This window comes from Leuciscus leuciscus, assembly GCF_965113295.1.
Source record: "Leuciscus leuciscus genome assembly, chromosome: 9".
In the NCBI taxonomy this organism is placed as follows: Eukaryota; Metazoa; Chordata; class Actinopteri; order Cypriniformes; family Leuciscidae; genus Leuciscus; species Leuciscus leuciscus.
In genome coordinates, this window is record NC_138733.1 from 10397068 (window position 1) to 10423011 (window position 25944).

Here is a 25944-nt window from a genome sequence, read left to right on the forward strand (position 1 = left end):
CAGCCCTCCCCCTCGCGGTTGACCACCGCAGAGGAGTCGAGCGCGGGCAATCTGCCCGCGGGCAATCTGCCCGCTGTTATCAGCGCGCCCCATGCCTCAAATGTCACGAGCGCCATGCTTGTGTTACAGCACGCCGAAGCTTCTCCATCGCTGAGCGAGCGGAGCGCGCTTCGTATTCAACCCCTAGCTATCCATGCAGACGCATGGGCAAAGCTACCCGGGGTTTCGAAGTGGGTGCTGAACATTATAGAAAGAGGCTATTCGCTGCAGTTTCGCCGACGCCCTCGCCGCTATGTGGCGCGCGTCGAGACCACGGTAAAAACAGAAGTAGCACATCTACTTCGAGCCGAAGTGACGAAACTATTGAGCAAAGGGGCCATAGAGCCTCTCTCTCAAGTTCAGAGCGAAGGAGGGCTATACAGCAGATACTTCCTGGTACCGAAAAAAGACGGGGGTCTCAGACCCATACTAGATCTAAGGCAACTGAACAAAGTGCTTGTGAAGCGACAGTTCAGGATGCTCACGACCAGGCAAATCCTTGTGCAGATTCGCCAAGGAGATTGGTTTGTGTCAATAGATCTGAAAGACGCGTATTTTCAAATACAGATAGCGTCACGTCACAGGCGATATTTGAGATTCGCCTTCGAGGGCCAGGCATATCAGTACACAGTCCTGCCGTTCAGTTTGTCCCTGGCACCCCGTACATTTACGAAGTGCATGGATGCGGCGCTCGCACCCCTCAGAATGAGAGGCATGCGAGTGCTGAACTATTTGGACGATTGGCTGATTCTAGCGCAATCTCGCGCAGTGCTCATAGAACACACGACCATTTTACTCGATCACCTCGAGGATTTGGGTCTGAGTGTCAATTGGGCGAAGAGCTCCCTGTCACCCAGTCAGAAAATATCTTTCCTGGGCACAGAACTGGACTCACTATCCATGATAGCGCGACTATCACAACAGCGCGCGATAGACATTCGACGCACAGCGAACTCTTTTCGCTGCGGCGCGTCTGTCCCGCTCAAGAGATTTCAGAAGATGCTAGGTCTCATGGCCTCAGCATCGTCAGTGCTCCAGCTGGGCCTGCTCTGCATGCGCCCGCTGCAGTTTTGGCTGAAAGCGCGAGTCCCATGCGAAGCGTGGGCACCCGGTTTGCTTCGCCTCAGGGTCAATCAGAAGTGCGTCACAGCTCTGAAACCCTGGAAAGCGAACGACTGGTACCAATCAGGTGTAAGCCTGGGGACTTCCTCGAGGGTGAAAGTGGTGTCCACGGACGCGTCCACCTCGGGATGGGGAGCGCTGCTCGAGGGCAGACCGTTCTTCGGCCAATGGTCAGAACGGGAGAAGCTCCTGCACATAAACTGCCTCGAAATGCTGGCAGTAGACAACGCGCTGACGCGTTTTTGTCCCCAAATAAAAGGTCACCACGTCTTGGTCCGTTCGGACAACATGTCTGTGGTGTCCGACATAAATCGCCAGGGCGGCATCAGATCCGAGAAACTGTACAGGCTGGCAGAACGCCTCCTGGTATGGGCTCAGTGCAACCTGCGCTCGCTCAGAGCAGCGCACGTGCCAGGGATCTTGAATATAGGACCGGACAGACTGTCCAGGAACAATGTTCCGGCAGGCGAGTGGTCTCTACACCCACAGACAGTCCATCTGCTGTGGAAGAAGTTTGGCAGAGCGGAAGTGGACCTGTTTGCGTCTCAAGAAAACGCTCACTGTCAAGAATTTTTCTCCAAGAGCAGGAGCGCGCTGGCCCATGTGTGGCCCCGCCGCCCGCTCTATGCTTTTCCCCCCGTCTCTCTCCTGCCTCAGGTGATAGAACGGATCAGGGAAGAAGGATGCTCAGTACTGCTGGTAGCACCGTTCTGGAAAAACCAACCTTGGTTCCCAGTCGTGATGCAGTTAGCAAGTACTGCCCCGTGGCCAGTACCAATGAGGAGAGATCTCCTCTCACAGGCCCGCGGCTCGATCTGGCATCCTCACCCGGAACTATGGTCCCTTCATGTCTGGGCCATCAACGGGTACATGTTGGACTCCCTAAAGGAGTATTAAACACGATCACGCAGGCTAGAGCTCCGTCTACAAGACGACTCTATTCTTCGAAATGGTCGGTGTTTTCGGGCTGGTGCACAGCCCGTGGTGTGTCACCCACAAACTGTGGTGTGACGGAGGTGCTTTCCTTCCTACAAGAGCTGTTGGATGGGGGCAGGGCCCCCTCCACGCTCAAAGTTTATGTGGCGGCTATAGCAGCGTTCTCAGAAACAACGCTTGGTCAGTCAATAGGAAGGAACGATTTAGTCATCCGCTTCCTTAGAGGGGCTAAGAGACTGAATCCTCCCAGACCTCCCTCAGTCCCCGTATGGGACCTTTCTACGGTTCTGGAAGCCATGAAAGGTGCGCCATTTGAGCCTTTACAGTCAATCGATTTGAAACACCTGTCTTTCAAGACGGTGTTTTTGCTGGCTCTCGCTTCAGTGAAGCGCATAGGGGATCTGCACGCGCTCTCTGTGAGCGCGGCGTGCATGGAGTTTGGGCCCAATGACTCAAAAGTTATACTCAAACCTAAGCACAGTTATGTTCCAAAATCCCTCAACACACCGTTTAGGGCGCAGGTTATCTCCCTGTCAGCCCTACCGGTCCCTGATGAGGAAAGAGACGCGAGCCTCCTTTGCCCAGTCAGGGCATTACGAGCTTATGTGTCTCGCTCGTCTGTTTTCAGACAGACGGAGCAGCTTTTTGTTTCGTTTAGCGGACGTTCTAAGGGACTAGCCGCGTCGAAACAGAGCCTATCCAGATGGATAGTTGATGCTATAGCGCTGGCATACGCCTCCAAGGGCATGCAGTGCCCATTGGGTGTCAGAGCGCACTCCACGAGAGGCATGGCCTCTTCGTGGGCCTGGTCAAGTGGGATTGCCTTGCAAGATATTTGTATGGCGGCAGGCTGGGCCTCCCCGTCTACATTTATAAGGTTTTATAACCTAGAGGTTCCCGCCCTGCAGGCCAGGCTGCTGTCGGTCTAAATTTACCAGTATTATCTGACCTGATGCGATCAGCTCAGAATGCTGCGTCTGCTGAGCACAGCTCAATGTTCGACAGTATAAAGCTGGGCAAACTGTGTAAGACCCATATTTCCCCATCAGTTCAGGCCGTACCCCGCCCTGTCTGTATGATGAAATTCGCGTCCCATCGACGCTGCTATATGTGGAAGAGTGAGGCTGCACCCCTCCCTCTTCCCGGACTCCCTGTGAGTTCCCTGAGTGATTGTGCACTATATGTACCCCGGGCTTTCGCCCTTGGGTCTTTGGTGTCAGATCTCAGCATGCACGGCGTTTTACATTGGGTCCCCTAGCGTAAGATATCTTACGCAGTACGAGAGACCTCTCGTAAGAGAACGTACTCGGTTACTAACGTAACCTCGGTTCTCTCTAGAAGAGGGAACGAGTACTGCGTATCTTGCCGTGCATGCACACGCTCTGGTTGCTTCGATGATGAAAAACCAGATAATAGCTGCCTGCGAGCGATATTTATAGGCCTAGACCACGCCCATTTCGGCGGGACGTGACGCAGCGGGCGCGAAGTGCCCTGATTGGGTCTGACGTCACGCCAGGCCTCGCTCGATAGGCTGCTGCAGTTGCCGCAGAGCAGCCAATAGGCGCGCGAGCTGTCTCGCCTATGTCTGCATTGCTGCTGCAACGCGTTTTGCATTATTACAAAATGAAGGATAATTTTTGGCTTCAATATCTCGCGGAAAAGGATTTTCCCCTAGCGTAAGATATCTTACGCAGTACTCGTTCCCTCTTCTAGAGAGAACCGAGGTTACGTTAGTAACCGAGTACGTTTAGTAGTTTTATACTACAAGGTTTCTTTTAATGTACTCTCAGTAAACTACTAGTTTAGTAGTTTTATACTACAAGTTTTAAGTGAACTTAACATCATACTTATAGTTTACCATTTATATATTATTTTTACTCTTTTAATGTACTCTCAGTAAACTACTAGTTTAGTAGTTTTATTCTACAAGTTTTCTTTAAGTGAACTTAACATTATACTTATAGTTTACTATTTATATAAAATTTTTGCAGTTGCAGTAGGCCTATACTACTATGTTCAAATGTTATTTTTTTATACTTGAGAAATACCTTTAACTCTACTTTAATTTTAAAAACATTTTATTAGCTTCATGCATCCTTTTTTATCAACACCTGAATGTCAGTAAGTTTCATAAAGGCAACATTTTAAACAAAATCACATTTTTGTCAAAGACTACGCCTTGATCAGATCCAGAACGATGATCAAAACACAGGTGGAGTAGATCGAGTCCAACACCCCCAAAGCTTCACAGTCGTTTTCTCTTCATGGGTTAGGCCTACACTTCATTTCATTTGGAAACATTAAGCAGTTTTGATTTACAAGCTGTTTAATGTTTGATATTACATTATTTTACATTTGAGTGAGCAATCGTCTAATGCTGCGTTCCAGTCCACTTTTAGACATGCACTTGCGAACTTCCCTAAGCACTTCCCCTCGGGGGAATCCCTGCCGCCATTTTGAAGTGCGTTCCACTTCGTGAAGTGGACGAGGGAAGTTTAGATGGACAGACCCTCGTTCCCTCGATTTTGACCGAGGGAGCGAGTCTACTTCATATGTACACTTCAGGCACCTATATGTCCCACAATGCAGTACGATTGTGACGTCACCACAGATCTCGTTTTATCACCACCACAACAGACAACTCTATGATATATTATATATATATATATATATATATTTATTTAAAACAACCCAAACACACCTATAAACATTTGGATGCTGCATTAAACAAATTCTTAAAGGGAAACAAAATGTAAATAATAAATCAACTACGTACATCCGAGTGAACGAGACGGAGGGAAGTTAGCAAGTGAAGGGCATGACAACTTTGGACTGGAACGCAGCCTATCACTTGTTTCAGCTTCTTCTTCTCCTGTGTTTTGATCCAGAGATTCTGTACTAGAAGATGTGTCATAGCGCCCCCTACCGTATACCAGTGAAAACATGGATAGCTGGAAAATTCAGTCAATGGTGGGGAAAAGTTTAATTAAAGTAAATATGTACACTACCAGTGGACTAGCCTACACAAAAATTCAGATACACAGAATTAGAAACATATCTGTTTTATATCAATATTTTAATCAATATTTTCAAAAAAAGTTTCATAAGACTGTATATGAAAAACGATGTAAAAAAAAGTATATTTAATAGGCTACTCGATCAAAAGAGTTAACACAACTACAAGCCAAGTATACTTTGAATAATTCAAATTTTAAGTATATCTCGATCAAAAGATTAAGTACAAGTATAGGCCAAATATACTTGGACTTTTCTCTCAGTATAAGTCAAGTATACTTAAGTGTAATTAAGTATATTTTTGAGAAGTATATAAAATGTAGACTGAAAGTATGCTTTCTTCTTTTTAGTTGAAAAGAAGTATACTAGAACACTTGAATAAACTTATTTTCCATGCTTATTTTATTTACTCTATAAGCTATTCCACCCGAAAGTTTGTTACTATATAAAGCTGAACATGTTAGTTTATAAGACGGTGTGTAATATTATGTTTTTTAAAAAGTATTTAATAAGCTACTCAATCAAAATAGTAAACACAAGTACAAGCCAAGAATACTTAGAATACTTAATTATACTTTTAAGTATATGTCGATCAACAAGTATAGGCCAAATATACTTAGACTTTTCTGTCAGTATAAGTCAAGTATACTTAAGTGCAATTTGAAGTATACTTCTGAGAAGTACATAAAGTATATTTCTGAAAAGTAGACTGAAAGTATGCTTTCTTATTTTTAGTTTAAAAGAAGTATACTAATAGAACACTTGAATAAACTTATTTTTCGTAAGGGTTTCCCTGTGTCTATTTCTATACCATTCTCATGAAGGTGTATATTCCCATTCACCTCAGCTCCACTGATTGGCAGCAGTCAGGAGAAAGCCATTATATAAATCCAGCACTGCTTCACACAGCAAGCTGAGAGGGAGAGGGTTGCAGACTGTAACTTGCCACACAGACTTTTCTTCCCCATGTCCAGAGAACTTTATTGTGTTCTGTTGCTGAGAAGTGCTAATCATTGGTTCAATTGGGAATTTAGTTGAAGATTTACACCTTTGTTCAGAATTTAAGATTTTCTTTTAAGGAAACTTGTAGGGAGATTGGAGCCATACAATTTTTTTATTTTTAAACGTATTTTCTCCTGGTTATGTGTAGTCAGGTGGATAGGGAAGTTAATTTGTTATTTATTTTCCTTTTTTTGTCTATGTATAGGTAAGTTATGGTTAAAACTGATTTAGACACCTTTTTGTTTGTTGTGTTGGCCTTTGCTCCCTCCTGAAGCTTATGTTTCCATTTATATTCATTTTTTGATTCACTTAAACACCAACTTAAGTTCATTTGTTCTGGATGTGTGTTACTGGGGCTGGAGACAAGAAGTTCCTCCCCCCCCCTCTCTCTCTCACTCAATAATTTGTTACTGCTATGCCCATACCCCTAGACTAAAGGCTGACACGTAACAGCAGGCCTATGCCTTGTGTTTGATAAATAATGCAGAATATTAAAGTGTATATATTTTGTATTTTTGTATGTAATATAACTACAAATAGGCTACGGCTACCAGCATTTACTCTTTTCCAATGATAAAATGGAGGTCTGTGTACTCCACTGTTCTTTTTTAAAAAGGCCCAAAGTGTATTGGAACAAGTTTTATTTTATTTTTGTTATTTAAAGTGTATTTAATTTCTCTATTCTCTTATCCGTGATCTTTCAAAGAAATTATCCAACCATCTCCATTGACTTTGCGTTGCGAGAAGCTGCCTCCTTGTCATTTATGACTTAGCTATAATAAAAAACAAAACAATGTCTAAAAGCTGCTATGTGACAAGGTGTAGTACTGTTACACTTAGGCCTGATTTCACAGACAGGGTTAGATTAAGACAGGATCAGGCCTTTTAAACCATGCATTTTAGTCTGGGTCTAGGCTTAAGCCTTGTCTGTGAAACCGGGGGTTAAAGGGATCACTTTGAAATTAAATTTTGGTATGTTTTAGCTTACCTCAAGGGCATCCAAGATGTAGGTGTCTTTGTTTCCGCAGTAGTTTAAATTTTATTTTTAAGTCAAACCGTTCTTGTCTGTCAGTCATATAATGCAGGTCTATGGTCACCACCTCAAAGAGTATGCACAGAGAAGTCCAAATTAAACAATTCCCCCATCGTAAGTACACATTGATGGCCTAAGACACGAAACGAGCGGTTTGTGTGAGAAAACGAACAGTATTTATATCGTTTTTACCTCTTATACACAGCCATGTCCAAGTGATCTGAGGGCGCGCGCGCTTCCTGGTATGTGACGTGTGCGCCGGAAAGTGTACAAGAGGTAAAAACTATATAAATACTGTTCGTTTTCTAATAGCTAAGTCCTATTAACAAAAGACAATATACTACTATAGACAAATGTTATTAGGTTTTTTTAAAGTTAAAATGATAGTTTATTATCCATTTGTTTTGTTATGTCATAAATTATTAACAATATAAATTGAACACAGCTTAGCATTTGAACATTTGATTTAATTGAAAAATCTTTTTTTTTACTTGACCATTTCACAACTTAACAGTTTTTTTTTTTCATAGAACATACACAAAACAATTCTATACTCTTAAATAGCAGAAGCATCACACTATAGCTGTATCTGCTCCAAATAAATAAATAAAAGTAATTAAATAAAATACAAAATCAAACCAAAGAAAATAAATAAATAAATAAAAATCAAACCAAAGAAGATTTGTGTGTTTACGGTCAATATGTTTCTTTATATTTATTTATTCATGAGGATACCGCACATTGGGCATTTCTGTTTAATAACAGGCCGTGCACGAACCCTGCCTGGCATGTTATGTACAGTGCTGGTGGCTGATGGGGTCCCAGTAGTCATACTGTCATACGTAAATGTTGCACTAGAGGTTGATGGCATTCTGCACGATGAGGGACGCTGCTTCCATTTGCAAACTTCTAAATTATTTTGAAAATCATCTCTCTGTAAAACTGTGGCTGTGCAGTAGAGACAGTGGAAATGTAATGTTGGTCTGCAGCGCAATCCACATCTGTGAGATGTGAAATTTAAAGGAAAAAAATAGTAAACACTCCAACACTCCAACCCTACTCAAACTTATCCCTGTTGTGTGTTTGAATGTTTAATGGGATGCGTTCAAAGATATGAAATATTATTATAACAAACAGACAAATATATAATTGTTTGTGTTTTACTAACTGAAGTGTTTGTGTCCATTGTTTGTCTAAACTTTTGACTTCGATGAAGATGAATTGACATTTCAATTCATCAAATCATGCAGAAAAGCAACAACAACAAAAAAAAAGAGAAAAAATAAAAAAATAAATAAAGACTTAATTATTTGTTCTTATTTTATTACTGACTGCTTATCTTAATGTTTTAAATTTACATAAATTAGGCTATTAGTTTTTGTTTTATCAAAATTGGAATTGAGAATTGTGATATTTCACTACTGCTGACCCAATCCTCAGCACTGAGCCCTGCTGAAGCAGCTCTAAATATGCGCTGTGCTAATAAATGAAAGATAAAATATGATATAGAAATAGAATGAACAGTGAAAGTCACAGAAGCTCATACAATACATTTCAACAGGCTTAATTAAGCTTGAAAATAACTGAAGAGAAATATATATTTGCTAAACAAATTAAGCCAACTAATATGGAAATTATGGACATTTTTCCTATTATGGAAAAAGTGGTATCAGTGAGTATCAAGTGTTTACGCAGATTTTTTTTGTGATAAAAATGCCATTGTACATGGTTGGAGATATACAGTATACAGTATATTGAAAACTGTCATATGATGCTTAAGCAGTGCTGTGTTAAAAAAGGAAGTTTGTAAATCCTGTTAAAATGATCACACACTCCATGTTTATATGGTCACGATCCAAACAGTAAAAGTGACACTGAAGCTGTGTCAAATGCAGCACTAAAAATATGTTGAATTATGTCAAAAAGCTTTTGTAAAACAGTAAAGTTTTTTTCTCCAACTGTGGCTATACCTCAAAAGTATTTACAGTTTTTTTATGATTGCTTACTCACTAAAATTAAACTTTTCCCACAATTAGCAAAACCTTACACTCAAGGAGCAAAACACAAGGCTAGATTTGCACAACTGTAAGCACATTGTCAGCTTCACACTATTTGTAAAACATTACGGAGGAGGAGGAGGAGTACACAGAGGAGAAGACAGAGGAGAAGGAGGAGGAGGAGGAGAAGGAGGAGGAGGAGGAGGAGGAGGAAGAGTACACGGAGGCGGAGGCAGTACACAAGCAACATAACTTACCAGTTTTGGAGATGTTGTTTTGAATTTATTGCACCAGTGTGTAAGACTTTGTTGTAGTGTGTGTGTGTGTGTGTGTGTTTGTGAGGGCTTGTGTGTCCTGTCTGAGGACAAAGTTTGGTTTTTCAGCAAGAGTGAATGGTTTTGAGTGTAGAGCTTCATTTTGACCTGAAAATAGGATGTTTGGGGAATTGGGTGAGACGTTATGGATTTGTGCTTATAGTTTTGAGAATACGAGGCATAGTTTCAAGAAACGTGTTTAAGCAATCGAGAAAAACTGTAAAACAAAAAAGAGAAAATCAAAGAAGAATGCTGTAATCAACATCACGTCAGGCATTAAATTTTGTTAAGATTAAGATTTTGTTCTTTATGAATACATTAGGCCTATTGAAGAAGACAGATAGTTTTTGCGATAAGACTTAGTTTAAAGTGATAGTTCAGAAATCACATCAGAAATGTCATTATATGAGATTAAGGTTTTTAGGTGTCCTTCCAAAATCAGAAAGAAGTTTTTAAAATGTTGATTTTAATTCAGAAACATTATTCTTCATGAATTACTTTCCTTATTAAGTTCTTAACTTTTTGGGTAGATTACTATTACACAAATCTAAAATGCTGAGCACCAGACATTAAACCACAAGGCCATGTGATATATATATATATATATATATATATATATATATATATATATATATACATATATACATATTATTTTTTTATTTTTTTTTATCGTAGATGAAAAATTGTTTAAGTGTAGTTTTTCAAGTTTAACTCTATATAGGCCCGTTCACACCAAATAGGTTAACTATAAAGAGAACGATAAAGATATAGTTCTAAAAATCGTTCTCAATATTAAAGAATAGCAGAGTCCACAGCACCACATCTATAACGATAACGGCACAGAGAAACGATATCGTTGGAATCACTTTCAAAACGATTGTTTCTGCAGCTGATGAATGATAAAAACTTTGACAGCCAATCAGAATCCATCCTGCTTTAAAGAGCTTGAGCATTTAAAGCAGCAGACAAGCACGCGCTTATAATAAACAGAACTAAATTGTCCGCTAATGTGGACGCTAATATAGTTATCTTAGTTATCGTTCTTGATGCGAACGGGCCTTTAGGGTCACAAGTGGTCATCTAAACGTTCATGTGAAACTAGATTGTGTTAATGTGCTGAAATAAACAATCTACTGTAAAAAGTGATCAGTTGACTTGGCTTAAACAAATTGGGGAAACCGTTGCCTTAAAATTAAGTAAATAACTTCATGCTTAATCAAAAAAAAAAAAAAAAAGTAATGTGGAACTGTCAAGTTCTTTTTTCAATTAAGCATTAAGTTTATCTACTTAATCATTTTGAGGTAATGTGTTTACTTAATTTTTTTAAGTACAGTAAGTGACCTGAACACTTTTTTACAGTAGTGCTAGTAGTGCGGAGACTCTTTGTGCGGTCTTGCACTTGAGAGCATGTGTACGCAACAGGAAGTAAGTGTGCAAGGCTATCCTATGTCTAAAAAATGGCAAAGCAGTGCCCTGAACACACACTAAATGCACACTATCTTGAACACCGCATCGGAGCGTTATTTAAGGCTAAGCGTATCCCATCATGCATTAAGTTCAGGAAATCTGGTGCCCCGAAGTCACGAGATAGCGAGGAAAACATTCCACTGTCAGTCAAATTAATTAGATATTACATGCAATTTGGTAGTAAAACAATTTGTTAAAGTGTCATTTTATTGGTGCAAATATGAGTAGGCTATGTGTATTTTGTACATAATTTGCAACTGCTTTTTATCACTGAAGCACCACAATTTTAAATTGTCTTCTGTTACATATAGCAGGGACTACTGACCAGACATTTAGAAGTTTATGTTAAAATGCCAAGTATTGAAAATCAATATAAAGCTCTGTAAACACTTGCATTTTTGCAACACTATAAGTGTGTCACATCACATCGGGTATCAAAAGTTCTACAAACACTTGCAGTCTTCACGCCTACTTGAACACTTGGGCCAAATAAAGGAAATGTCATGCAAGCAGACAAGTAGTTAAAGGATTAGTTCACTTTTAAAAAAACTTTTGCTGATAATTTTCTCACCCCCATGTCATCCAAGATGTCCATGTCTTTCTTTCTTCAGTCGAAAAGAAATTAAGGTTTTTGATGAAAACATTCCAGGATTTTTTCCCATATAATGGACTTCAATGGGCCCCAAACGGTTCAAGGTCCAAATGACAGTTTCAGTGCAGCTTCAAAGGGCTTTAAATGATACCAGACGATGAATAAGGGTCTTATCTAGCGAAACGATCGGTCATTTCAAAAATAAATTAAAAAGTTTAAGTTTTATAAGCACAAATTCTCGCCTTGCTCTGTTCTGTGATGCGCGTTCGTCACGTCACGTAATACGCAATTACGTTGAAAAGGTCACGCTTGACGTAGGCGGAAGTACCGAGTCAGTGTTTACAAATGTGCGGAAGGAGGACCATATACACATATTCAAATGTCTTTGTGTCAGTTTATTGTTTAAAATGCCCATTTCGTGTGCGTATCCTGTGTGTTTTAATATTAAAAAGCCTAAAAGAAAATTTCAAGCGTGACCTTTTCAACGTAATTGCGTATTACGTGGCGTGACGAACGCGCATCACAGAACAGAGCAAGGCGAGCATTTGTGCTTATAAAACTTAAACTTTTTTATTTATTTTTGAAATGACCAATCGTTTCGCTAGATAAGACCCTTATTCATCGTCTGGTATCATTTAAAGCCCTTTGAAGCTGCACTGAAACTGTCATTTGGATCTTGAACCGTTTGGGACCCATTGAAGTCCATTATATCGGAAAAAATCCTGGAATGTTTTCATCAAAAACCTTAATTTCTTTTCGACTGAAGAAAGAAAGACATGGACATCTTGGATGACATGGGGGTGAGTAAATTATCAGCAAAAGTTTTTTTAAAAGTGAACTAATCCTTTAAGTGCGAAGACTGCAAGTGTGGGTATTTGGAAATGCCTTCAGTAGGGATTTGATTGGATACTGCAAACTGTCCTCTTACTTTCAGCCAATCAGATACGCTGTGCACGTTACGTAATTAATATTCATCAGCCAAGCCTCACCTTGTACATTCGCTCTGTTTACCAATAATAGATCCAAATTAATATCATAGACTACTTTTTCATCCCCCACCGGTATTCACGCGAGGCTATAGGAAAAAAGCCCACTGACGCTATAATGGTTTCTTCCATGTTGACATCGATAAGCCAGCAAAAGTGAAAGTAAAAGTCTTAGGAGCCGTTTTCTCTTTAAATAACTGCGTCACGTTGCGTTCCATAGTAGAAAAAGTGAGTATTAAAGGTGATGCATTACACAAAAGCTCGCGTTATGTTTATATTTGGTAGATAAACACCATTTGTAATCGATCGCAAAAGCAGCAGTTGGTCGAGATGAACCGTTATGAGGTCGCGATCGTTTTATGTTAGCGCGGGTAAATATTTTTCTTAACTTTAAGTAAATCTATACGAACTACGATTTTCCTCTTATTGATGGTCTAGATATTTGGGGATTAATATTACTCAATCGCCTCCTCTTTTTTCCTTTTTTTTATATTGCTGTATGTTGCTGACTCGATCTATCCTATTTCCTTACCAAACTCGATGCTAATCGAATTAAATGCGGAACTTGTGAGATAAAAAAAAAAAAAAATCCTTTAAAAGTAAAAAAAATATATATTTTTTTTAAATAGAATATAAACCCCGCAATGAGTAAGAATACAACAAATATACACAACTAGGAATAAACCAATCATTGTTTCTTCTTTTTTTTTAAATCGTTTCGTTGTAAATGAGCGTGTGACTGTTTCTCACACACACTAGGAGTTGGATCATACCAAGTAAAACCTAGTTGTGGGGGGAGAAACTAGTTTTCTGCCCTTAAAGTGAGGCATAACAGGAAACGGTAGAAACTACTAATTAGTGCTTCTGTCCTTTCCATTCAGAGTCAGTGGAGGAGATCAGACTAATCAGATGCACGAGTGCAGAACCATGAGGACAGAATGAGTCATGTATAAAAATCCAAAGATGGAGATTGTTCTCCAGGATGCAGGTACACTCAATAAAGACAACATTATATCAACCATTTTACATTGTTAATACACTCTTCCTGATTTTATTGTGAAAGACTACAGTGGATATCTTCAAAATAGAAAAGGTTGCTTTGGCTCTTTTCATCTGATGTCACCAAGCCCTATTATTTGCTTTATTACAGTTCAGTCCAGCAGGAGAGATCAGATTCACCAGAGCCCAGCAATGTGTCCATGAAGAGTGACTGGTCTATGGATCCTCCACCCCAAATTAAGAGTGGAGACACACAGCCCAATCTCAGGTTTCACTTTTATTTTCAGTATATAGCCTACTAAAAATATTCTAATGTTCTTATTTTTTTATATATTTTTTTTAAGAAATATGTATGGTGAATTGATGGTACTTTTAACTTGGTTTGGTGTTCTTACATTGTATTGTTCAGGTTACAGCTTTTCTATGTTCAAATTTGGAAATGCCCTGTAAAAAAAAAAAAAAAAAAAAAATCAAAATTCTCTTTTGTAAGTAACACTTTATTTTAAAGGTGATTAAACTATCTAACATAGAAAGAGGTTCTGTTCTGTTACAGTTTGACTCAGCAGAAGAGATCAGATTCTCCAGAGCCCAGCTGTGTGTCTATGAAGAGTGACTGGTCTATGGATCCTCCACCCCAAATTAAGAGTGGAGACACACAGCCCAATCTCAGGTTTCACTTTTATTTTCAGTATATAGCCTACTAAAAATATTCTAATGTTTTGATTCTTTTTTTTTCAGGAAATATGTATGGTGAATTGATGGTACTTTTAACTTGGTTTGATGTTCTTACATTGTATTGCTCAGGTTACAGCTTTTCTATGTTCAAATTTGGAAATGCACTGTAAAAAAAATTAATAAAAGAAAAGAAAAAAATATCCAAATTCTCTTTTGTTAGTAACACTTTATTTTAAAGGTTGATTAAACTATCTAACATAGAAAGAGGTTCTGTTCTGTTACAGTTTGACTCAGCAGAAGAGATCAGATTCTCCAGAGCCCAGCTGTGTGTCCATGAAGAGTGACTGGTCTATGGATCCTCCACCCCAAATTAAGAGTGGAGACAGAAGGCAGGTCTTATATACTGTTATGAAACAGTAATATAAATAAATAAATAAATAAATATATATATATATATATATACACAAAATTTTATAAATTTAATAAATAGCTGCATTTATTAATAATAATCACTATAAATATTCATTTCATCAAGTAATCTATGTCATTAGCCTCACTGTATCAGTGGTTTATGGTTTATGGATTTATGAAAAGTCACCTTTATTTGTATAGCACTTTTTACAGTACAGATTGATTTAAAGCAGCTTTACAGAGATAACAGGGAAATAATGCAACAAAGTTTGTTGCGGCTGTACAGCAGATCTAGAAGAAAATAGCATCATAGTCCAGCTTAAGTAAGTTCAATGATGGTTCATTTCTGTTGTAAAATTTTTATTAATTTAGTTAATTTATCTATACAGCTGCTCTGGAGAAAACAGTGATGTCCTCAACCAGCTCAGTTCAGTTCTCATATAATGGTGTCGATGCAGGCAGATCAGTAATATTGTTGAATATTAAGTGTAAAAACAGCAACTAATCTGTTTACAGAATTATTCAGTTAGAAGCACAATTCACTTTCAAAGTATCTGATTATTCTGCTGTTCTACTTCATGCTCTTTAAGGCGAATCCCGCGACCCAGACCAGATGTAACAGAACCCGTCTGTAAAAAAATAAAATATGACGAGACTATGAATAAACCACAAGAATTTGATGAAAGCACTTATCCTGGCATCAGGTAAAATACAGTATTTTGACAAATAAAAAAAATCTGTATAAACAGAAGCTGGCATTCTGCTTTACATATATTATATTATATAGAAAACAAAATAGCCTTCTCTTTTTATGGCTCTATACATGTACCTCTTGTACTTATATTCTGTTGTATTGATTTTACAGCCATGACTCTAATCATGCTGAAGTCCTCAACACATTTAGATCAAATCTAATGAAGAAGTTTGAGTGTCTGTTTGAGGGAACAGCACAGCGGGGAAACCCAACACTCCTGAATGAGATTTACACAGAGCTCTACATCACAGAAAGTGAGAGTGGAGAGATCAGTAATGAACATGAGGTGAGACAGATTGAGACACAATCCAGGAGAGAAGCAACAGAGGACACACCCATCAAATGCAGTGACATCTTTAGACCTTTACCTGGACAAGACAAACCCATCAGAACTGTGCTGACAAAGGGAGTCGCTGGCATTGGGAAAACAGTCTCTGTGCAGAAGTTCATCCTGGACTGGGCTGAAGAGAAAGAGAACCAGGACATCCAGCTCATATTTCCTCTTCCTTTCAGAGAGATCAATCTGATGAAGGACAAAACACTCAGTCTTTCAGATCTTCTTCATGTCTTTTTCTCTGAAACAAAAGAAATGGAAATATCCAAAGACAAATATAAAGTGTTGTTCATCTTTGATGGACTGGATGAGTGTCGTCTTCCCTTAAACTTCCACAACAATGAGATTCTACGGGATCAGACCAAAGAGACCTCAGTGGACGTGCTGCTGACGAACCTCATTGTGGGGAATCTGCTTCCCTCTGCTCTCATCTGGATCACCTCCAGACCAGCAGCCGATCTCGTCCCCTCTGAGTGTGTCCATCGAGTGACAGAGGTACGAGGCTTCAATGATCCACAGAAGGAGGAATACTTCAGGAAGAGAATCAGTGATCAGAGTCTGGCCAATACAATCATCACACACCTGAAGTCATCAAGGAGCCTCTACATCATGTGCCACATCCCAGTGTTCTGCTGGATCTCAGCCACTGTTCTGGAGAAGATGTTGAGCGAAGCAGAGACAGGAGAGATTCCCAAGAGTCTCACTCAGATGTACACACACTTCCTGATCCTTCAGACCAACATCAAACATGAGAAGGACTATGAGAAGAACGTGACAGATGAAGACATGATCCTCAAACTGGGGAAACTGGCTTTTCAGCAGCTTGTGAAAGGCAATGTGATCTTCTATGAGGAAGACCTGAGAGAGTGTGGCATTGATGTGACAGAAGCATCAGTGTACTCAGGATTGTGCACTCAGATCTTCAGAGAGGAGTTTGGCTGGTATCAGGGGAAAGTCTTCTGCTTTGTTCATCTGAGTGTTCAGGAACATCTAGCGGCTCTATATGTGCATCTCTCCTGTACAAACTACAGCATAAATGTGTTTGACCCAATCACCACAGAGCTTGCGGTCTAAAGTTAAGGAATGGTTTCAGCTCAATTCACCAGAAGAAGAACATGTGTCATTATTATCTGAGCTGCATCAGAGAGCTGTGAATGAGGCTCTACAGAGTAAAAATGGACATCTGGACCTTTTCCTGCGGTTTCTTCTGGGTCTATTAGTAACGTCTCATCAGATTCTCCTACAAAGATTAATGACTCTACCAAGAAGTAGATCTGATAGCAATGAGGAAACAGTTGAGTACATCAAGAAGAAGATCAGAACCACTAGCTCTCCGGAGAAATCCATCAATCTGTTCCACTGTCTGAATGAACTGGGTGATCATTCACTAGTGGGGGAAATGCAACAGTATCTGAAATATGGAACATTGGCTGAAGTCACACTCTCTTCATCTCAGTGGTCAGCTTTAGTCTTTGTCTTGTTGACATCAGAGCAAGTGATGGATGTGTTTGAGCTGAATAAATTTGTTGCAAAAAAAAAAATTGCAGATAAAGTTCTTCGGAAACTACTTCCTGTGATTAAAGAATCCAGATCAGCACGGTAAGTGACAGATGATCTTTTAAAACATTTTACAGAGAGAGTGCTGGCCCTCATGCTGGAGGATCTATGATTTTCTGTTAGTACTGAACCATGTGTTTAATCACTTGAGAGGTGAATAGTGATGCAACCTATAACCAGAGCCTTCCTTCTAGTTTTGATACCATATTTTGATATTTGAGACCATACTCCTCTGTGGTTTAACATTTAAAATCAAAGAATTTAAGACAGCCATGAATATTACTATTGTAATATTACTGTTGATCTGTAAAATTTAATTATTATTTATCAGTATCACTGATATAAAAAAAAGAGAAAAAGACGGGGCATCTCTAAATAAATAATTTAAATCTTAATTATATGAAATATATAACGAAATAATCAGTTCATACATATGATATTTATAAATAAAATAATTTGATTTTAGACAGACAAGGAAAATGAAGGCCCTGGAACCACTGTGCAATGCTAGAGGTTATCCGTCAACTGAACGTCCGTTGCATTCGCAGCAACAGTTTTTACTGTTACGGTGTTCAATTTATTGTTTTCAATCTCTCTACAGTTTGGATGACTGTAATATCACAGATAAAGGTTGTGTCACTCTGGCTTCAGCTCTGAGATCAAACCCCTCAAACCTGAGAGATCTGGATCTGTCTGAGAATAAACTACGAGATTCTGGTGTGAAGCGTCTATCTGATGGACTGAAGGATCCTCATTGTAAACTGCAGAAACTTAAGTAAGATCTTCTCTTTGATGTTTTTCATGAATTTCATATACAAAAAGAAAAATGAATTCTTATTAATTAAATTAAAAATCAAGATTGAAAATGGGATTTAATATCATGATATTTGATATAGCTGTGAAGATAATTTGAGAAAAATTAAACGTAATAAAATTATTTAAAAAAACTCACCAAAGTGTTTGTCACAGTCAGGACTTGGATAATTTTATATTATGTTATGGACTGTATTTATTTGTTATATCAGCACTTGCTTTAATAGACTTGCATAAACATGGCCAAATAAATCACATTTACATACACAGTGGCACAGTGATATTTACAGACATAGATATTTATAATTTAAAAAGAACATATTAGTTAAATCTACTAAAAGAGTTTCATTTTTCTTCTGGCAGTCTGTACCATTGTGGCGTCACAGATGAAGGTTGTGCTGCTCTGGCTTCAGCTCTGAGATCAAACCCTGAACACCTGAAAGAACTGAATTTCACTGAAAATAAGATTGGAGATTTGGGACTAAAGCTCCTTTCTGATGTCCTGAAAGATTCTCTCTGTGTACTAGAGAAACTGAGGTAAGATCATTATCAAAAACATTCATTTATATTAAATGTCATTAATAAATTGCATCAAAATAAACATTTTTACAGCATAATCTGTCACTTAATTAAGTTAAACAAAAAAAAAACACAAAAAAAACAATACAAGGATCTTCAGATAAATATATTAGTAATAGGGTGTATCTCTATCTAAAGGCACTTTTGCATAGAGAAACATTGACATCTTGATTACATTTAGTAATTTAGCAGACGCTATGGTTCATGGACCCGTTAGTTAAAGAACCGTTAGTTGTGGTGAAAATTACACAGCTGTGTCACAGTCATAATTTACATTACCGTTCATTAAATTGATCAAAAGTGAATGTAAAGAAATTTATAATGTCACAAATTTCTATTTCAAATAAATGGTGTTCTTTTGAACTTTCTATTCATAAAAGAATCCTGGAAGAAATGTATCACTGTGTCCACAAAAATATGACGCAGCACAACAGTTTTCAACATTGATAATAATCATATTTTTTTCTTGAGGAGCAAATCATCATATTATACTGATTTCTGAAGGATCATGTGACACTGAAGACTGGAGTAATGATGCTGAAAATTCAGCTTTGATCACATCTTAACATTCTTAACATATAATACAATACAAACTGTTAATTTACATTTGAAAATAATTTTACACAATATTTGACTCTTTTTGATCAAATAAATGCAGCCTTGTTGAGAATAATACCCCCGGTTTCACAGACCAGGCTTAAGCCTAGTCCCAGACTGAAATGCATGTTTGAGCTGTTTGATTTGTCAATGCCATATTGTTTTGTCACACAAGTAATGTTTTTTTAAGGAACGGTTAAAAGTAACATTAGCTAAATGTCCTAATTTTGAAACCAGAGCCTTAGACTTTTCTATGTTAAAAACATTAGACCCTAAACTTTTGGTTTAGTTTTAATAATAAAAAAATAAAAAAATAAAAAATAAAAAAACATGAACATGAACATAAAAGTGCCAAAGAAATACCTAACAACAGTAGTAGTACATTTACCAGTAATAAACTATTGATTGTAAAACATGGAATTAACAAAGATTCTGTCATAGTACCTTTGTGACAGTTCTGTAAAAACAAAAGTACTTGACATAGTTTGTGACATAGTTTAAGTCTGTAGTTTAGAGAGTGAAAAATGTGTGTTCTTTGCAGGTTGTTGAACTGTGGCGTCACAGATGAAGGTTTTGCTGCTCTGACTTCAGCTCTGAGATCAAACCTGAGACATCTGGATCTTTCTCAGAATAAAATCGGAGACTCTGGAGTGATTTCTCTCTCTGCTGGACTGAAGGATCCTCACTGCAGATTAGAGAAACTGAAGTATAATGATCTGACTGACATGAGATTCACTGGTGTTTATAATTACGTTGTTGCTAAACAGTGTGTTTGTTCATTGCAGGTTGATGAACTGTGGCGTCACAGATGAAGGTTGTGCTGCTCTGACTTCAGCTCTGAGATCAAACCCCGAACACCTGAGACATCTGGATCTTTCTCAGAATAAAATCGGAGACTCTGGAGTGATTGCTCTCTCTGCTGGACTGGAGGATCCTCTCTGCAGATTAGAGAAACTGAAGTATAATGATCTGACTGACATGAGATTCACTGGTGTTTATAATTAAGTTGTTGCTAAACAGTGTGTTTGTTTATTGCAGGTTGTTGAATTGTGGTATCACAGATGAAGGTTGTGCTGCTCTGACTTCAGCTCTGAGATCAAACCCTGAACACCTGAGAGATCTGGATCTGTCTCTTAATAAACTAGATCCACAAGTCAGAGTCTCTTCTCTACAGTATATACTGGAAAAACTGAAAAACCTGCTGTGAGTCAGATAAATGTTTTTAAAAGGGGCTATATGTAGAAGTCAAAAACACTTGTTACTAGCAACACTGGTGGCTGTTAATTGAACTGCAGCCAGCAACTTATTGCTTGTGCTCTTGCTCGTGAACACACGAGATGCAAACAAGCCTCAGCCAAAACAGTGACTGAAAGTGATTCACTGACATCATGTCGACAGATGAGGTTAATTAAAATTACACTGTTATGATCATTTCCTTTGGATTTTTACCGACAAAACCGGCCCAAGTCCTTCACATAAAAATATAATTCTACAGACAACCTCGGAAGTCAGGGAAGGTCTTGTTTTCTTTCTCATTTCGCTACAAGCTGTTCACACATTGGCAAAAAAAAAAAAAAAATACATGAACATTTTTACGTACAGCCCCTCTTAAGTATAACATGTCAATATCTTTTTTTGAGCAAAGCAATACACAGGCTTCATATGTAAATAAATTATGCTTTAGCTGAGTGGAAGTTTATGTACTATAAATTGCATTCATATTAATTAAATCCTTCTTATTTTGTTGAGACTGGCCCACAAGAATGTCAACATTGTATTTTTAAACAGATTTTGAGTTTGTTTTCTACTAGTATGTGATGTGACAGCAGTAATGTCTCATACTCATATGTGTCTGTCTGTGTGTTTTATTGTAGGATTCTCACTATTTAGACGTCAGTTCAGTTTTCTCGGGATCAGCTGATGGTGAAAAAGGAGCAGAGACTGAAAAGTTGCCACTGCAATCACACTGATTTGTGATTTAAAGTCCCCTGTAGTCAATAATCTTATCCGTTATCCCTTAAAAAATATCTTTGATAATGAAAATGACAGATAATGACAGATGACAGAATGTAACTCTACACCCTTGCTTCCTGTAGTACATAAATGGAACCATGAATATGCTAATTCGTCAAGCCGTGAAAATAGTTACAAATGGGGACAAATGTGAATTTGAGTATTCTCAGATTAAAAAAAATTAAAGGGTAACTAAACCCTAAAGCAACTTATTTTAGTTAATGATCTGTAAGACTGGGGCTTTATTAGTGCTGTTCATTGTTTTTAGTACATTTTTTGACATTTGGGTATAAAGTGTTTTAATTCTACAATATATGGTGTAAAAACATCTGAGTGCTGCCCTCTACTGCAGTTGAATTTTCCTATTGGATGTTGCGGTACTGCGTGACGTAAGCAGGTACGAGCTCACCACGCCCTTGGCAGCCACTGGTATAAAACCATCTTGTTCCGTCAAAACCACTGTAGCGAGTCAGGAGTTGGAATTGCGAGTATTGAAAACGGTCAGGATTGCGTATATTAGCATCTAGTTAGCATAGCATTTATATATTTATTTAGATTATTTTGTGTAGCCTAGCTTGTTAAGCAGCAGTTAGTGTAGTATTGTTAGAAGCATAGATAGTTAGTGGCATAGTTTTGCATCAGTTAGGATAGCTTCAAGTTAGCGTCGATTTTTAGCATTACCTGTATTTTGTACAGTGGTGGTGTAGCAGTGTTGCTGGTTGCAAAAGCACTGCTCGCATAAAGCGGCACAGTGCCAAGCGCTGCTCCTCCTGCATGGGACTCCATCACTGCAGCGGCGTCTGATGTGAGTGAGCATATATTTTTAGTCACAATTTATGTTCTTTCCTATTAGGCTAAAGTTAAGCCTCTGGGGTCGGCAAACGTGCCGGCGCGTTTTGCTGGATTTTTTCACATGGCAACAAAATGGACTGTTCAATGTTTACTTTTGTATGTGTTCACTTACAGTCGAAACAAAACATTGTGCTTTTGTAAATTAAGAAAATAAACAAGGTATGCGTTCTGCCTCTCTGTCTCCGTGAACTTTTTTTCTGGAGCACGTCTCTAAACTTAAACAAAACTCAGCGAATACTAGTCACACAGGCATAAGCAATATCTTAATAAACATTTAAGTCTCTGCTATTAAATTACATATTTCAAAACAAAAAACAAAAATTCTCTGTTTATGTAAAATGTTTGAAAAGATAGAGATGTCAGTCGTTCTCATGGTAAATCATCTGCTAATGTAAACATGCCTACAGAGAGCGTGCCCTATTGAAACAAGTCTCAGGTGCACGCCCCCTGCTCAGTCCCGCCCTCTGTTCCTCCCCTCTATCTCCGCTGGGCTCTGCCCACTTTTCCAGCATTTTTCAAATATTGCCAGTGGGTGGAGTCAGGCTCTGACCAGGCGTTGAGTTTCCCTTTAAGTACTTGTGATTAGATTATATTAGCCACTAGTCATGAACCTATCATTGAGACCCACTCAGCATTTGATCACTGAATTTACAGAAATCATTTCACTTTTAAGAAGTTTTCTCAACATTGCAACAAATAATAAAATGAATTCATGGTTCTTTGATGTCGGTTAATGGTCACATGACTTGCAGGTATGCCAATCATTTTGGTTAGAGTTCAGAGGGGGTGCTAATCATTTTTCACTTCAATATTTTTTATATCCTGCATATATTGCATTTTATTTATTTAATTGTCCATTTTACCTTAAAACTATAGGGTCACATTTTACTGTGTGCATAGTTATTAAACACTATCAATTTTGATGAAAACTTTTATTATTAGGCTACCTTATCAGCTCTTTGAATCAATAGCGGTTTATTTAAACCTGCCGGCTGATAGTCCAATAGACATATAGGTGTCCTTTTATTATATGTATGAATGCAACTGTAAGTGTTAAGTAGGTTTCTGGACTGTATTGACTGGTTCTGACTTAATTGGGATCATCACAGGGCATCGGTAAGAATGCACAAAAGTCCAAGCACAGTTGTTTTATTAGAAAGTTCAAGCCATCTGACATACTCAATGTGGTGCATTAACAGGTATATGTGATATAAGGTGTTGTTTTTTTAAGGTATCTTTTATACAAAATAGGTATCTGTTTTTTTTTTTTTTTTTGGGTTAGGTTTTAGTTTTTTTGTCCAAACATTGAAAGTCAGTGTGGTGAGAGCGGGGTTCTTTAAAAGCAATGTTTTTCAAAATATTTTCTTTCGGTCGAGTAAATGTTGACAGAAGTTTCATTTTGGGATCAACCATTCCTTTAAGTTGCTCTGGTAAGAACATATCGGAAAATAAATGTAATTGGGAAAGCATGTAAAACTAACGTGTAATTATTACTTACTGATAAATCTTATTTCATATCCTGGTACATTTAATATTAATATTTAGAGTTCCCACCAAATGATTAAATTCTTTGAAAAATCATTAACGCCCTCTGTTGGTTATAATGAGAACATCCAGTCTAGTGCTGTAGTGCAAGACAATAAAACAAACAAACATTCTTAAATATCAAAGCAAAAAATGCAAGAAAAGTGCTGCACGGGGTGTGAACTCCTTATCTCGGTGCTCTTTGGATGTAAGGGATGATTCAATTAAAATAATAAAGATATTCCAAGACACTTGAATAGTATTGAAAAAAGTTTTAAAAGCCTTATTTCATCATGGCTTTATCATTTAAAAACCTGTGACAAGTACGCACCTACTGTACGCGTTGTGGCTTACAAGCCTTCGTCAGGGTGTGAGTAACAGACACAATCTCAAGTTCATTTTGAGCAGCATTAGGCAACCTGAAGAGAGAAAGTTCAAAGAATAGGTATAGAGAACGTCTCACACAATATAAAGTTAAATCAAACACAATATAATAATAATGTTGGAGAGAATTTCTTTTATAAAAATAAAAAATGGATGTTGATATACAATTCAACAAAATCATAAATAGTAATAAAGTATACAATTCAAAATACACAAATCAATATTGTATATATTCAATGAAATAAAGCATCCAAATCAAAATACACAAGTCAAAATACACAAATCAAATTTTGTATACATTCAATAATACATAGTATAACATATTTCTAAGAGAGAAAAAAAAGTATTTTATTTCAAAAATGTAATTATAATACACTTCAAAAACCACAAATCAATAATATACCTAATTCAAAGTAACGTTAATATTTTTTAGTTCCTTAACCTTATTACAAAAAAGGTACAGAATCTAATTCTCCGTTTTAGCCTGGAATTGTAGTTGCTTTCAGTGTATCAATCCAGAAGGACTCTCTAAAAGCCTGTTAACCCTATCTCCTCCTCTTATTGACTTAGGGACATGTTCTATGCCGATTATCTTCAATGTACTCGGGCTACCATGATTTTTATCTCTATAATGTAGGGCCATAGGGTATAGAGGGTTGCAGACTTGAATGGCATTTTTATGTTCTGATAATCTGATCTTTAATTTCCTTGTAGTCATGCCTATATAAAAGCAGCCACATGGACACTCCAACCTATATAGGCCTACTACAAATGAGGTATTACAATTAATAAATGATCAAATCAAGGCCTGAGGTTACATCTTTAAACATATTAGTCTTAACCATATTGTTACAGTGATTGCAGTTGCAATTTCCTGCACTGGAACGTAACCAGGTATTTGATTTCTTAGAGGGAAGATGATTTCTCACTAATTTATCTTTAATTGTAAGGTGCTTTCCAGAATGCAATGGAAAGAGATTCAGGCATGACTTTCCTGAGATGAGGGTCACTCATCACAATTTCCCAATTACTTTTTTATAATTGTCTTAATTCTATTTGCCTCTGTGCTATACTGTGTCACAAAATAAACCGAATTATCTGATTCTTGTGATTTATATTTTTGCAATAATAACTCATCTCTATTAATGTTTCTTACTTTATTGTATGCTTTGTTAATCACACTATTTTTGTACCCTCGTTCCTGAAATCTTTGAGTCATATCTTCGGCCCTGATGTCAAAATCTTCTTCCTTGTCGCATATTCTTTTCAACCTCTGAAACTGTCCAAAAGGAATATTTTCGGTCATCCATAAAGGGTGAAAGCTGTCTGCTCTTAATATGGTATTTCTGCCTGTTTCTTTCCTAAAAATAGTTGTATGTAACACACCATTACTTTTTTAAAAAGATTTTCAAGTCCAAAAAATGAGTGTGTGAAAAATCAAGACTCAACTTCAAATTTGCATAGGTATTATTTTAAGTATGAATGAAAAGCGAACAGATCTGCCTCTGAACCTGTCCATATCAAGATAATATCATCTATAAATCTACCCCACCTTATCACATTCTTTAAATATGGATTTGAATCAGAAAATACAAATTTCTTTTCCCAAAATCCCCAAAACAAATTCACATAATTTGGGGCAAATACCCTTAAGTATTTGGGGCATACTTAAATATCTTTAGAATAGTTCATTTTGTCATAATGCAGCAACTCATTCATTAAACATATCTGCAATAGACTTCAGCAGATGATTTACCTTCTAGGCTAGTCTAAATATTGAGTTTATACAAAAACACAAACCAACACATTCTGACCAGTAAAATGCAGTAAAAGGCATTTCTCGGGGAATTCAATCTCGGTGTTTTTTTTCAACCAGAAGCTGCGCAATGTTGTGTCATCATTGATTCTTACTGTGAGTGTCGACACGCTGACCGCTCCAAGATGGCGGA

General features: G+C 37.8%; 1 long non-coding RNA gene and 1 pseudogene across 2 annotated transcripts in view; one reads left to right on the plus strand and one right to left on the minus strand.

Annotated features, from left to right (window-relative positions):
• Positions 1-25944, plus strand: part of LOC309506215 (NACHT, LRR and PYD domains-containing protein 12-like) — a 239496-nt pseudogene that overhangs the window by 29868 nt on the left and 183684 nt on the right. Inside the window, exons 2-8 of the transcript XR_014211625.1 lie at positions 13654-13770; positions 14056-14172; positions 14462-14566; positions 15179-15292; positions 15454-17275; positions 17835-18008; positions 18410-18583. The product of XR_014211625.1 is annotated as an NACHT, LRR and PYD domains-containing protein 12-like (transcript). The remainder of the gene's footprint in view (positions 1-13653; positions 13771-14055; positions 14173-14461; positions 14567-15178; positions 15293-15453; positions 17276-17834; positions 18009-18409; positions 18584-25944) is intronic.
• LOC309506506 lies at positions 21593-25938 on the minus strand. Its single transcript, XR_014208816.1, has 2 exons — positions 25810-25938; positions 21593-24030 (listed from the first exon to the last, which is right to left on the minus strand). It is a non-coding gene; the product is annotated as an uncharacterized lncRNA (long non-coding RNA).